The sequence below is a fragment of the Ovis aries genome, chromosome 6 (assembly GCF_016772045.2).
Source record: "Ovis aries strain OAR_USU_Benz2616 breed Rambouillet chromosome 6, ARS-UI_Ramb_v3.0, whole genome shotgun sequence".
NCBI lineage: Eukaryota > Metazoa > Chordata > Mammalia > Artiodactyla > Bovidae > Ovis > Ovis aries.
The window spans coordinates 100,427,898-100,439,998 of record NC_056059.1 but is presented as its reverse complement, the minus strand read 5'-3'; the positions used below and the strand labels follow the sequence as shown (position 1 = coordinate 100,439,998).

The window sequence follows — 12,101 nt, the reverse complement described above, 5'->3', positions numbered from 1 at the left end:
TTAACCCCTGGACCACTAGGGAAGTTCCTCTTCTTTGGATTTTGAATACCAAATTTTATCTGTTTTTAAATGCTGTCATATCATTAAACTATTGGCAAGAAATAATGAGGTAAAAAGAAAATTAGTAGGAAATGAACTACTCATAATGCGAAAACATTCTGAAGACAAACTAGGTTTTCTCTTTTTTTCCTTTCATCGCAGGTATAATACTTCTCCACATCTGCTTCAGGAAGAAAGTGCCTGCCACTCCTGTTGTTTCTACGCAGGTTCATGCCAGCCCAGAACGCAAAATCAGGTCAGTTTTAGGATTGTTTTGTCTGTTGAACAAGAAGCCAGGAAGGGCTTTGCTGCATTGTTGTATTGTAGCAAGACCACTCGGAGAAGGCAGTGGCACCCACTCCAGGACTCTTGCCTGGAAAATCCCATGGACGGAGGAGCCTGATAGGCTACAGTCCATGGGGTCGCTACGAGTCAGACACGACTGAGCGACTTCACTTTCACTTTTCACTTTCGTGCATTGGAGAAGTGAAACTCACTCCAGTGTTCTTGCCTGAAGAATCCCAGGAATGGGGGAGCCTGGTGGGCTTCCGTCTATGGGGTTGCACAGAGTCGGACACGTTTGAAGTGAGTTAGCAGCAGCAGCAAGACCACTGAACTATGACTCTAAGGGGCTGGGTTTTAATCCATCTTTACCACTGATGATTAGGTGAATGAGGCAAGCCTCCTTTCCTGGATAACTTTGTTTTATGCACCAAAAAGAAAAAAAGAAAGGAAAAAAAGGAAAGAGAAAAAGAGAATGTATTAGAATCAATTATATTTCAGTTTCAATCCTGGCTTTAAAGCATTATACTTTTATTGTAGACATCTACATAAAATAAAATTAAGCTTTGCAGCATCATTTCCTTTTTATCCTGGGAAAATCTAGTTGTAAGCACAGGCTTTGGAACTCTTCATTGTTTTGTAGCAACTCTGAGTGACTAGATTGAATAATGAGCTATATTGTGAGGCACTTGAATACTTTCACTACCTAGTTGCCAGAGTTTTAGTATTTTACTTTGCTCTGTTGTTACTGAAAAATTTTAATTTTTATCGTAGTTTGTAAACAGCATAAATTGATTTTCTCACAGTTCTGGAGGCTGGAAGGTCAGGATCAGGTAGTCAGCATGATTGGACGCTGGTACAGGCTCTCTTCCAGACGTGCAGGTGGTCTCTGTCTAGCTTCGTCCTCACAAGGCAGAGAGAAGGAGAACCAGTTGGAGAGCTTCCTTAACCTCTTCTTATCATTTTTGGTTTAGGGCCCCACTCTTATTATCTCATTTAACCTAAATGATCTACCAAAGACCCTGTCTCCAGGTTTGGTCGTGTTGGGAGTAAAGGCTTCAACATGTGAGTATTGGGGGGAACACGTTTCAGTCCATAGTAGCCACCTAGTAGTAAACTTGCTGGATTGTGTGAAATCTGCATCTTCACCTTCTCTAGATATTTCCAAATTGATATCTAAAATGGCTTTCATAATTTACATACCCACTAGCAAGTATGTAGGTTATGGGATATATATATATATTTTTTGATGGAATATTCTTTACTAGAACAACAGGGCATAGGGTCTTTCCAAATCACAGCTCCTTTTCCCTGTTCCACCAATATCTGGGAAGCCTTCCATACAGCTGTTTAAACCTTGGCTTCTTCCAGTCAGTTCTTGTGTTTGTAGCCATGGTGCTGTATTTTACATGGAAGGTTCCTAGTCCTTCAGTGATGTTCTTCAGCTGTAGAGAGGTTATCTTTTTGATCATGTGAGTTCTCTACTGATTGCACGTGACTCAGTTCAAGTAAAATGCAGAAAGGGGATGTTATCAGACTTGTGGATGTGTCCCAGGGCACACAGAAGGACCCAGGGACAGCTGGGCTGTGCAAAGAGAACCCAGGAAGCAAATGCAGTCAGGCGTCTCTCCAGCAGTATGCCTCTCTTGCACATCCATCTCACTCTGCTTGCGTTCGGCTTTCTTCACATTTGAACTCTCTCATGGAAGCACGGTCACCATACTGCCCACGATTTATATCTGTTTGCACTTGTATCTTGTAATTCAAACTCCCAGAAAAAGGCTTACTCTTAAGCACCTAATCCCAGATAGTCCAGAAAAGAAACTCTGATTCCCTGGAAAAGTTGGCACTGGCTGTTTTGCGATCTTTGTTTCTCTGAAAAGGAGCTGACATGTTCTTACTAAAATGTAGATGACTGATAATATGGTACAGTAGTGCTCCTTCTAGGTATATTTGTATTTTAATTGGATCAAATATTAAGCTAAAGCTGTATTTCCAAACTCTGCACAAGTGAAGTCTTGGGTTCCAGTATATAAAAATGATTAACCCAGATGCATGAAAAGCATTAGGAATTGAAAGACAGTGCTTTAAGGTTCAGGGAGTAGAAAAGAAAAATGAGTAACTGTGTAGTTAGGGGAGGAGAGCAGATAGAGATTAATAGTCAAATATATATATATATTTCTAAGGTAGCAGTGTCACAAAGATTGAATATAGCAAGTGAAAGAAAAGCCTTTTCTATTTAACTTTTTGAGGAAAGATTTGAAGGTAGAAGAAAGGACCGTTTGGTTTAGGCTCACCTCAACTACTAACTCGGATAAGGCAATGGCACCCCACTCCAGTACTCTTCCTTGGAAAATCCCATGGACAGAGGGGCCTGGTAGACTGTAGTCCATGAGGTTGCTAAGAGTCAGACACGACTGAGTGACTTCCCTTTCACTTTTCAGTTTCATGCATTGGAGAAGGAAATGGCAACCCACTCCAGTGTTCTTGCCTGGAGAATCCCAGGGACAGGGGAGCCTGGTAGGAGGCCGTCTATGGGGTCGCACAGAGTCGGACACGACTGAAGTGACTTAGCAGCAGCAGCAGCAGCAACTACTAACTATGATTAGAGATAAGTCACTTATTCTCTGTGTGTGTGCTCGGTTGTGCCCAACTCTTTGTGACCCCATTGACTGTAGCCCACCAGGCTTCTCTGTCCATGGAATTTTCCAGGCAATGTTTTTATAGCATCATTTCCTTTTTATGCTGTAAAGAATTTCTCAGATGAGAATACTGGAGCAAGTTGCCATTTCCTTCTCTAGGGGGTCTTCCCAACCCAGGGATCAAACCCACATCTCTTGTATCTCCTGCATTGGCAGGCGGCTTCTTTACCAGTGTGCCACCTGGGAAGCCCCATTCTTTCTGTACTTTAATTTGCTGAATCCTGGCTCCTTTTCAGCTGTATGACCTTAACTTCTAGACATCAATTTCCTCATCTTAAAAATGACAATTGATGATAGTGGGACCTCAGGGTGTTCTTGTGAGGAATTAATATATGTTAAGTGTTCAGAATAGTTTCTGGCATATCAGCAGCAGCAGTGACAATTTTTGAAATGAGTCAATTAGATTTATGATTGTAGGAGTCCCAGCTAACTTAAAAAATTCTGTGGTCCAAGATCCTCTATTATGACCTCATGTCTTTTTTTCAGAGTAAAGACTTAGAAACTTCAGCCATCTACTTGGGTCCTATTGAGGCTAATTTTGGTATTGTCCATAAAAGTTATTTTGAATTCACTATGTCTGTTAGTTCTCTTTTGCTACATGTATTAATTTGTTAAGATTGCCACAATAAATTAACACAGACTGAGTGGCTTAAACAGCAGAAATTCATTGTCTCAGAGTCTGGAGGCCAGAAGTCTGCAGTCCAGGTGTTAGCAGGAGTGGTCGCTTCCGAGATGAGTGAGGGAAGGATCTGTTCCAGGACTCTTTCCTTGACCTGTAGATGGCCTCCTTTTCTCCATGTCTCTTCACATCATCTTCCCTCTATGTGTGTCTGTCTCTGTTCAAATTTCTTCGTTTTGTAAGGTTACCCCGTGTTTGCTGTTGCTGTTTAGTTGCTATGGTATCCAACTTTTTGCGAGCCCATGAATTGGAGCCCACCAGGCTCCTCTGTCCATGGAATTCTCCAGGCAAGAATACTGGAGTAGGTTTCCATTTCCTTCTCCGGGGAATCTTCCCTACCCAGGGATTGAACTCAGGTCTCCTGCTTGGCAGGCAGATGCTTAATGACCTCACTTTAACTTGATTACCCCTATAAAGATTGTGCCTCCAAATAAGGTCACATTCTGAGGGGCTAGGAGTTAGGCTTCATCGTATGAGTTTTGAGCAGACACAGTCCAACCCTTAGCACTGCGTAACAGATTACCCCAAAGCTCAGTGACTTAAAACATCAAACGTTATTTCTCAGGTCTTGGGGTGAGTGTAGTTTGCTGGCCCTCTGGCTCAGGGTCTCTGGCAGAGCTGCATTCTGCACATGTGTCTACCAGTGCTGTGGTCACATCTGAAAGCCCCAGGGGAAGATCTGCCTCCAGCTAGTCACAGGGCTATTGCTGTGTTCAGTTCCTCATTGGTTGTCCATCGTAAGGCCCCAGTTCCTTATGTCGGCTGTTTGCCAGCAGCCTACTGGTTCTTGTCACATGAGCCTTTTATTTTTTTGTTTGGTTTTGTGATTTTCCCTGGTGGCTTAGACGGTAAAGCATCTGCCTACAATATGGGAGATCCGGGTTCAATCCCGGGGTCAGGAAGATCCTCTGGAGAAGGAAATGGCAACCCACTCCAGTACTCTTGCCTGGAAAATCCCATGGACTGAGAAGCCTGGTAGGCTACAGCCCATGGGGTCGCAAAGAGTTGGACACGACTGAGCGACTTCACTTTGTGATTTAAACTGGCAACCCATTTGTAATTTAACTGTAATTTAAAGTGGCAACCCATCGCTTTTCCCCTATTCTGTTTCCTAGGAGTGAGTCATTAGGTCCAGTCCACACTTAAGGAGAGAGGGCTTCCCAAGTGGTCCTAGTGGGAAAGAATCTGCCTGCCAGTGCTGGAGACACAGGACACTCGGGTTCAATCCCAGGGTCGGGAAGGTCACCTGGAGAATGAAATTGGCAACCCACTCCAGTATTCTTGCCTGGGAAGTCCCATGGACAGAGGAGCCTGGTGGGCTACAGTCCATGGGGTTGCAAAGAGTCAGACTCAGGTGAATGTTTGAGTGCGCACATGTGTGTGCATGCACACACACACGGACACACACACACTCAGACACACTTACACACTCTCTCTCTATATATCTCTCTCAAGGAGAGAGGATTACACAGGGATGTGGATTCCTGGACGGGAGGTCATTGGAAGCCACTTTGAAACTCCCTGCATAGTATTGATATACAAGAATGAAGAAAGAAGAAAATATGCTAAGAGGAAAGATACATAAATTTTTTAATATTATTCAGGACACTTTAGTCTTTAAGCATAAGTTTATCTCCTTTGTGCCATATAGTTTTGTAATAAAAAAGTACGCCCTGACCCTTAAAAAAAGGAGAAATGTAACTCTTATCATTTCCTTTTTTTTTTTTAAGCAAAAAGGAATTAATTCTGTTTCCTTTCATAAAATTTGTTATTTTCTTATCCTGTGTAGAATTCAAGGGGTACCTGTCTGTACGCTTTGCTGAGTTGTTAACCTGCTATTTCTCGTACAATATCCAAAGGCCTATCTTTATTTCCCTAAAATATTTAAGAGTAGGAAATCGTTGTTTATTAAGATTACTTTAATTTTGTTAGCTTTTCTATGGTCACTTTCTGCAATTAGGTTATAAAGTGTGAGAAATTATCCAACATTTGTGAGAATACTTAGTATACCAAATCGGTTAAGGGAAATGCCCACTTATACAATGTAGTCCCACAGTCATATAAACTTCATTTACCAGCTAGCAGTTCTCAATATTTATATTGATGGAGAAGTAATTGAAAAGTATTATTATGGATTCATTTTTGTAATCTTTGTTTTGCAAGGCAGTATAGTTGTTTCTGGAAACGAAATTTGACCTAGTTGACTTTATCAGTACTAGTTAATATAAGCTGGGTGTGTATGTGCGTATGCATGTATTTAGCACATGGAATAACAGTATTTTAGTAAATTTAGTCTAAGAAAATGTCAAATTCATTGAGAAAAGATGGTCTTAACTCCATTAGAGTAGATTGTACTTCTAAAGCATCTGATTATGTGACTGGATTTTATGTTTTTAAATTATAATTATTTATGAGTTACTATAAATACAGATTAGTTTGGTTTAGTTGTTAGGAATGATGAGACTTTTAAATCTCAGTAGGCTTGGAAGTTGAAGTCCTCTCATGAGTCTGAATTCAATAGGCCTTCTATGTGATAGCCCTTTTTACTTGTTAGTGGGATGTAGTTTAATAGAAATAATACAAAATTTTCAATTTAAAACTTCCTTTTGATCACGTAGAGTAGACTGGGGAGTGAGCTTTCATAGTTGAACAAATGGTAATGTTCTTTGCTTAGAACAGTTCTATTGCATTGATTATGGCAAAGAGGAAGTTTTAAACTTAAGCTCTTATGATTTTGCATTATGAGGACGTTGAGCTAAGAGTTTTGTTTATAATTTGCTGCCTTTATGTCTTAATTTTGTCTGAGAATAGATAGATTTATGACCAGATTTTGGGCTTTAGACTCAAAAAATAGTGTAGTGTTTTTATAGTTTACAAGATTGTTGCCCACTATTGAAAGTCTATAGAATGTATTCTTTCTAGAAATATGTATTAAGAGAGTTTAAAAAGTTCAAGAAAGGGAACTCAAAGCATAATAAAAAGTGCAGATACACTTAATGTGAAACTTACATTATAATATTTTAAAAGTTTGTTTAATCAGAAAAAATAAGTTGAAAAGTAAAGTAGCACTACTCATTGGAGTATTGGGATTTAAAAATTTAATGTAGTTTTTCTTTAAGAAATGATACTTAAAGTTTGGGACTTAGAAATACGAATCATTTTAAGCATGCTCTAACATGTGGTGTGAAACTTCTCTTTTTTTTCTTAGACTTTTGGTTTGTTGTCTATGACTACATCAGTTTCTATGACTATATCAGTTGAGTTTATTTTGATCCTGAATATCCTTATTTAGCTCCTGTTTTGAGGTCAAATCATGCATGTCTTTATTAACAGTATGATTTAAAAATTGTATGAAATATTGAAAGCAGATATGAGAGCAAAACTGCAGTGTGTAATATGTATTCAGTTTCCAAACTTGGTCATATTTCCTGGTTTAGGTCTTGGCTTCATTGCTTACAGCTGTTTGCCCTAGTACAAATTTCTTAATTTCTCTTCTTGTGTCCTCATCTGTTAGATGAGTTTCTAGCCTTGCCTAGAGAATTCCATGAACAGAGGAGCCTGGAGCTACAGTCTGTGGGGTTGCAAAGAGTTGGACACAACTAAGAAACTAACACTTTTACTTTTGTAAGGGTTAAATGAGATAATACTAAAGTGCTTACTACTGTGCCTGGCATGTAGTAAGTAAAAGCTAAATTCATGTTAGTTGCCATTTCTTGGTACAAGCATTGGCCTTAAGTTATTTTTACTTATGTTTTTGAAGGTTAGAATACAAGCAAAAAGATGTCTTGTTAATGATAATATAGAACCGATAGTATTCAGTTGATTATGTATTTTATTAGCGTATAGACTTTATTTTTGAAAAGTAGAATAGAGTTTACATAAATGGCTGTGAGTTTTGAGCCATCACTAAAATTATTGACTTGAAAGAAGGGAGAAAAAAGGTCATGGAGGAGGTGGGTATGCCGTTTTTGCTGGAGGTCTTGAAGAGAGGTTTTGTAGTCACTAAATACATATATATATATATTTTTTTTTTCCCCACAAAATTAGGAACACTAGGATGTCAACTTCATTTTCATTTTCTTTTTAAACTTTAACTACCAGCCACTCTGTTCTTTGTTTTGTTTTGACCTGGGCGAAAGGAGTGGGAGAAGGCTTGCCTGTTTTTTTCCTAGTCTCATAAAGGACATAATCCTGTTGGTCTTTTTCCACCTCAGTTGTTTGTTTGTTTGTTTGTTTTAATTTTTTGCATAATCATTTTGGGTTTTTAAATATATATTATGATGTTTCAGTTCTTTTGCCTTCCAGATTGCTGAAATTATTTGTAACAGTGTTCTCTCTTCTTCCTTCCACCCTCCTTCTTTTCTTTTCCTTGTTTCCATCGAAATAGTTTTTGACCTTTCATTTGGCTGTTCTGTTTGGTTGTAATGCATGTTTTGTAGGAAGCAAACTCTGTGTCATGTGTTCATGGTGTAAGAACTATTTCTCTCTCTATAGTATCACTAGCTTTTTCTTAACTGTATAATTGTCTAGCCCCAATCCCCTCCTCCCCTGCAATGAATTTTTGTAGTTACTTCTGAACCAGTCAGAATCTGCACTTTATGACAGCAGAGTTAGTAGTTGGTTTATTTTTTTGAATATTTTATAATTAAAAAAATCTAAAGATTTTTGCCTTCCTCTAACAAAAGTAGATTATCTTGTGTTTTGCTGTATCTGAGTGAGCATTCAGGAAAAGTCGGGCTTCCTTTTGTGGTAAGAAGTTGTTGAAGGAATGCTTTTATAAAAGCTTTTATCCAAAGACAAACTGTATCCCCCATGAAAGAATTAACTCTTAGTTTATTGTACAGAGGCCCTAATAAAGAGATTATATGCTTTTCAATGTGGACTTATCTTTATCTCCCCTTTTTTTTTAGGTTTTTTTTTTTTTCTTTTAAGATTTTTTTCTTTTTTATGGACCATTTTTAAAAGTCTTCATTGAATTTGTTACAATATTGCTTCTGTTTTACCTTTTGGTGGAAGGCTGTGGGATCTTAGCTCCCTGACCAGAGGTTGAACCCACACACCCTTCGTTGGAAGGAGCCCTAACCACTGGACTGCCAAGGAGGTCCTTCCCCTGGTTTTTGAATCATACATTTTGATGTTTTTCCTTTCCTAAGCCTGCTAAAGAATGGCCTTGTTCAAGGAACTCAGTTTTATACATCACGGATATAATAAAACATCCCTTTCCCTGAATAATAATGAAAATAATAACATCTACTGTTTCTTAGGGGTTTTGCATATATGACATCATTTAGTCTTTGTAACACTCCTGTGAGTTTGCTTCTATTATTATACTAATTTTATAGGTTAGAAACAAGCAGGAGAAGTAGCTTGCCAAAGGCCACAAGATTAAGAAATGGCACAACCACGATTTAAATGTAGGAGTCTGACACCAGGGCTCAGACTCACCTGCTCTTCTATCCTGCCTCTCTTATACATGAAGAAAGACATCATTCAGTTCTTTTCCCTGGAAGACTGTGAAGCATTCTTATAATATTCAAATTTCTATTTGAAGACAGTAGTCTGTGAATGTTCATTATATCAACCATAGCCATCAAATATTCTATTGCTGAGAAAAGTAAGAAAATACATATCAATAAATGTTTGGAGCAGAACAATTTGTTCTGTCTTCTCAGGTGACCTTGTATAAACTTAATATTCTATTTGGGGAAAGAATCTATTGATTTTTAAGTAATTGAATCCTAGGCTTTGCTGTGTCCTAACCATATTTTTGATATTTAGTATGCTAATTTTACTTAGTGATTTCCTTTGCACATTTTGTACCTACATAGAAGTCCATATTTATCTTTTTTTTTTTTTTAGGATTATGTCGAGAACAATTATCTAGTATCAGATAGTATAGAACTCAAGTACAGGAAGGGCAGCTGGGCTTCCGGGAAACTGGAATTTTTTTGGTTATTTATTCACCATTTCTTTTTCCGGAATTGCTTATATTCTTGTTTTTGTGTCTCTCTACCAAATGGTTTATTCTGTTTTCTTAACATGCAGTGGTCAGTTGTGGGTGTGAGGTTCAGCAAGCTCTCGGCCCCCACAGCTAATTATCCTGGTTCTCATATTCTAAATTCTAACTTGCTAAGAGAGAGGATTCATTTGTCTCACGTTATGAACGATGCCCAACACCCGTGCAGTCGTTCAAACAGCCCAGCTATGTGTTCACAATAGCATTGCCTTTTCAGTGAGTGGGGAAAGGGCAGATTCTCCAAGGGCTTGTGTGTAGGAAGAAAATAAATATCTTCAGTAACTGAAGCAATCCGTTATCCACAAGAACATTTTTGAGATTTTAGTTACATTTCAAGGTTATTGATTTGAGTTAGTTCCTTGCTTTTTCTTACCTTTGTAAATGTAGGGACTTTGTGGCAAACTTATTTCCCACAGTTAATAGTTTGAGTCCGGAATGGGGAGTTTCAAGTCTCATTTAATAGTGGAAAATAGTCTATTAATTAAATGAATTAATTTTTCATGTCTTTCACAAGTCATATCTTGTAGCTTAATTTAAAGAAGCATAGAACCGTGGCCTTAGCCATTCTTTTTTATATTTTCTTTCAGTTTATTATACTTCCTTCTGTATGATTTACCTAAGAGCAGGACCTTTAAGAGTGGTTGAACGTTTTAAGAATAAGAAAGTATCTACCACATAATTAACAGAAAAGTGAAGACCATATATGAGATTGTGTAATATATATGCAAATAATTCACAGATTTTAATTAGAAATATATAGTTTGATCCTTTACCCATTTGTTTACCTTGGTATATGATGTTCTGATTGTGACAGTAAACTCCCATGGTTTAAGAAAAGATTTGTACAGTACAACCACAATTTTTCATCTTTGGTAACAACAGAAAATCACATGGTTTTATGTTTAAAGTATTAATATAAAATACATTTGTTTTAATTTTTTTTGTTGTTGTTTTGGCTACATCAGCTGGGGGATTCTTAACCATTGGACCACCAAGGAAGTCTAATGTTTTTAGAGGAGAAAGAAACCATGATAATTTTGTATATCCTTCTTACAACCTGGCTGGAGTAGTAAACCAATCTAATATTTATCAGTTAGCCCTTTGTAGATCAGCGGGAAGTTTCTTACTTCTGGTCTAACAAAAATACTAGAAATCTGAAAGCAAGTTGAGACTGTCCAGTGGCTTTGTGTCCTTCCTTTTAAACTGAACTTTGAGTTTTGAAATTTACAGTGTACAGAAAAGCTCAATGAATGAATGCAGTGTACATCCAAATACCTTTAACCTTAATTCAACAATTACCAGTGTTTTGCCACTTGCATTCTCATTGTGTTTGTATATATTTCACAGAGGAGTGAGGCATCACTGAACCATTTGAAAGTAATTTGAACCATTATGATGCTTCACACTTGTAAATACTTCAGCATGCACCTCCTAGAAATAAGGACATTCTTCCCTCTGACTACTGTATCATTATCACATATTAGAAAATAATAATCATCCCATACTGTCATGTTTAAATCTAGCCCATATCCAAATTTTCCAACCATCCCCAAGGTTTCTTTTATACTTTTTTTCAAACAACAGGTTGGTTTGATCTACACTTTCAGTTCAGTTCAGTTCAGTTCAGTTGCACAGTCGTGTCCGACTCTTTGCGACCCCACGAATCACAGCACGCCAGGCCTCCCTGTCCGTCACCAACTCCCGGAGTTCACTCAGACTCGCGTCCATCGAGTCAGTGATGCCATCCAGCCATCTCATCCTCTGTCATCCCCTTCTCCTCTTGACCCCAATCCCTCCCAGCATCAGGGTCTTTTCCAGTGAGTCAACTCTTCGCATGACGTGGCCAAAGTACTGGAGTTTATGTCTTTTTGTTCTTTTAAAAATCTAGATTAGTTTCCCTTATCCTTTTCTCTGTTTTTTTTTTTTTTTTTTTTAATGATAGTGACCTTTTGAACAGAGTCCAGAACAAATTTTTTATAGAAATCCACCTTCTGCATTTGTTTCTTCCTTGTGATATTGGAAAATATTCCTGTCACAGGAGTAGGAAGCTGCACAAGATACATAATAACAATCTCCAGGGGAATTAAATAGTGACTGGAAGTAGTTATTACTGGGTTAAAGTTAGTAAATGAGAATAATTAAGAAAGGTTTTTTTCAGGTTAATGGAGCAGAAGTTGGGAAAAGAAAGATGTTAAAGGGAATGCATATGGCACTGAGGTGAGGGTTGGTGTCAGATAGTTACTTGATAAACAGAGAGGAGAGGGTTAGGGAATCACAGTCCCCAGCTCCTAGAGGGTTAGGTGTTCAATTCTGTGCTGAGTGGTTGAACAAACTAAGAAGTCTTTTCTGCGAAGTAAGCCCACGTCAGCTTAACTGAGGTTGG

The 12,101-nt window shown here is 38.2% G+C and overlaps 1 protein-coding gene across 22 annotated transcripts in view; it reads left to right on the top strand.

Annotated features, from left to right (window-relative positions):
• Nucleotides 1-12,101, top strand: part of WDFY3 (WD repeat and FYVE domain containing 3) — a 281,234-nt gene that overhangs the window by 29,954 nt on the left and 239,179 nt on the right. For 19 of the 22 annotated variants that reach the window (XM_060417383.1, XM_060417375.1, XM_042251601.2 and 16 more), the window contains exon 2: nucleotides 202-295. The exons of 2 other annotated variants lie outside the window; for them this stretch is intronic. The gene's annotated coding sequence lies outside the window, so the exon portion shown is untranslated. Of the gene's footprint in view, nucleotides 1-201; nucleotides 296-1,295; nucleotides 1,387-12,101 lie in introns of all 22 variants that reach the window. One more of the 22 variants, XM_060417367.1, reaches the window with a different exon arrangement.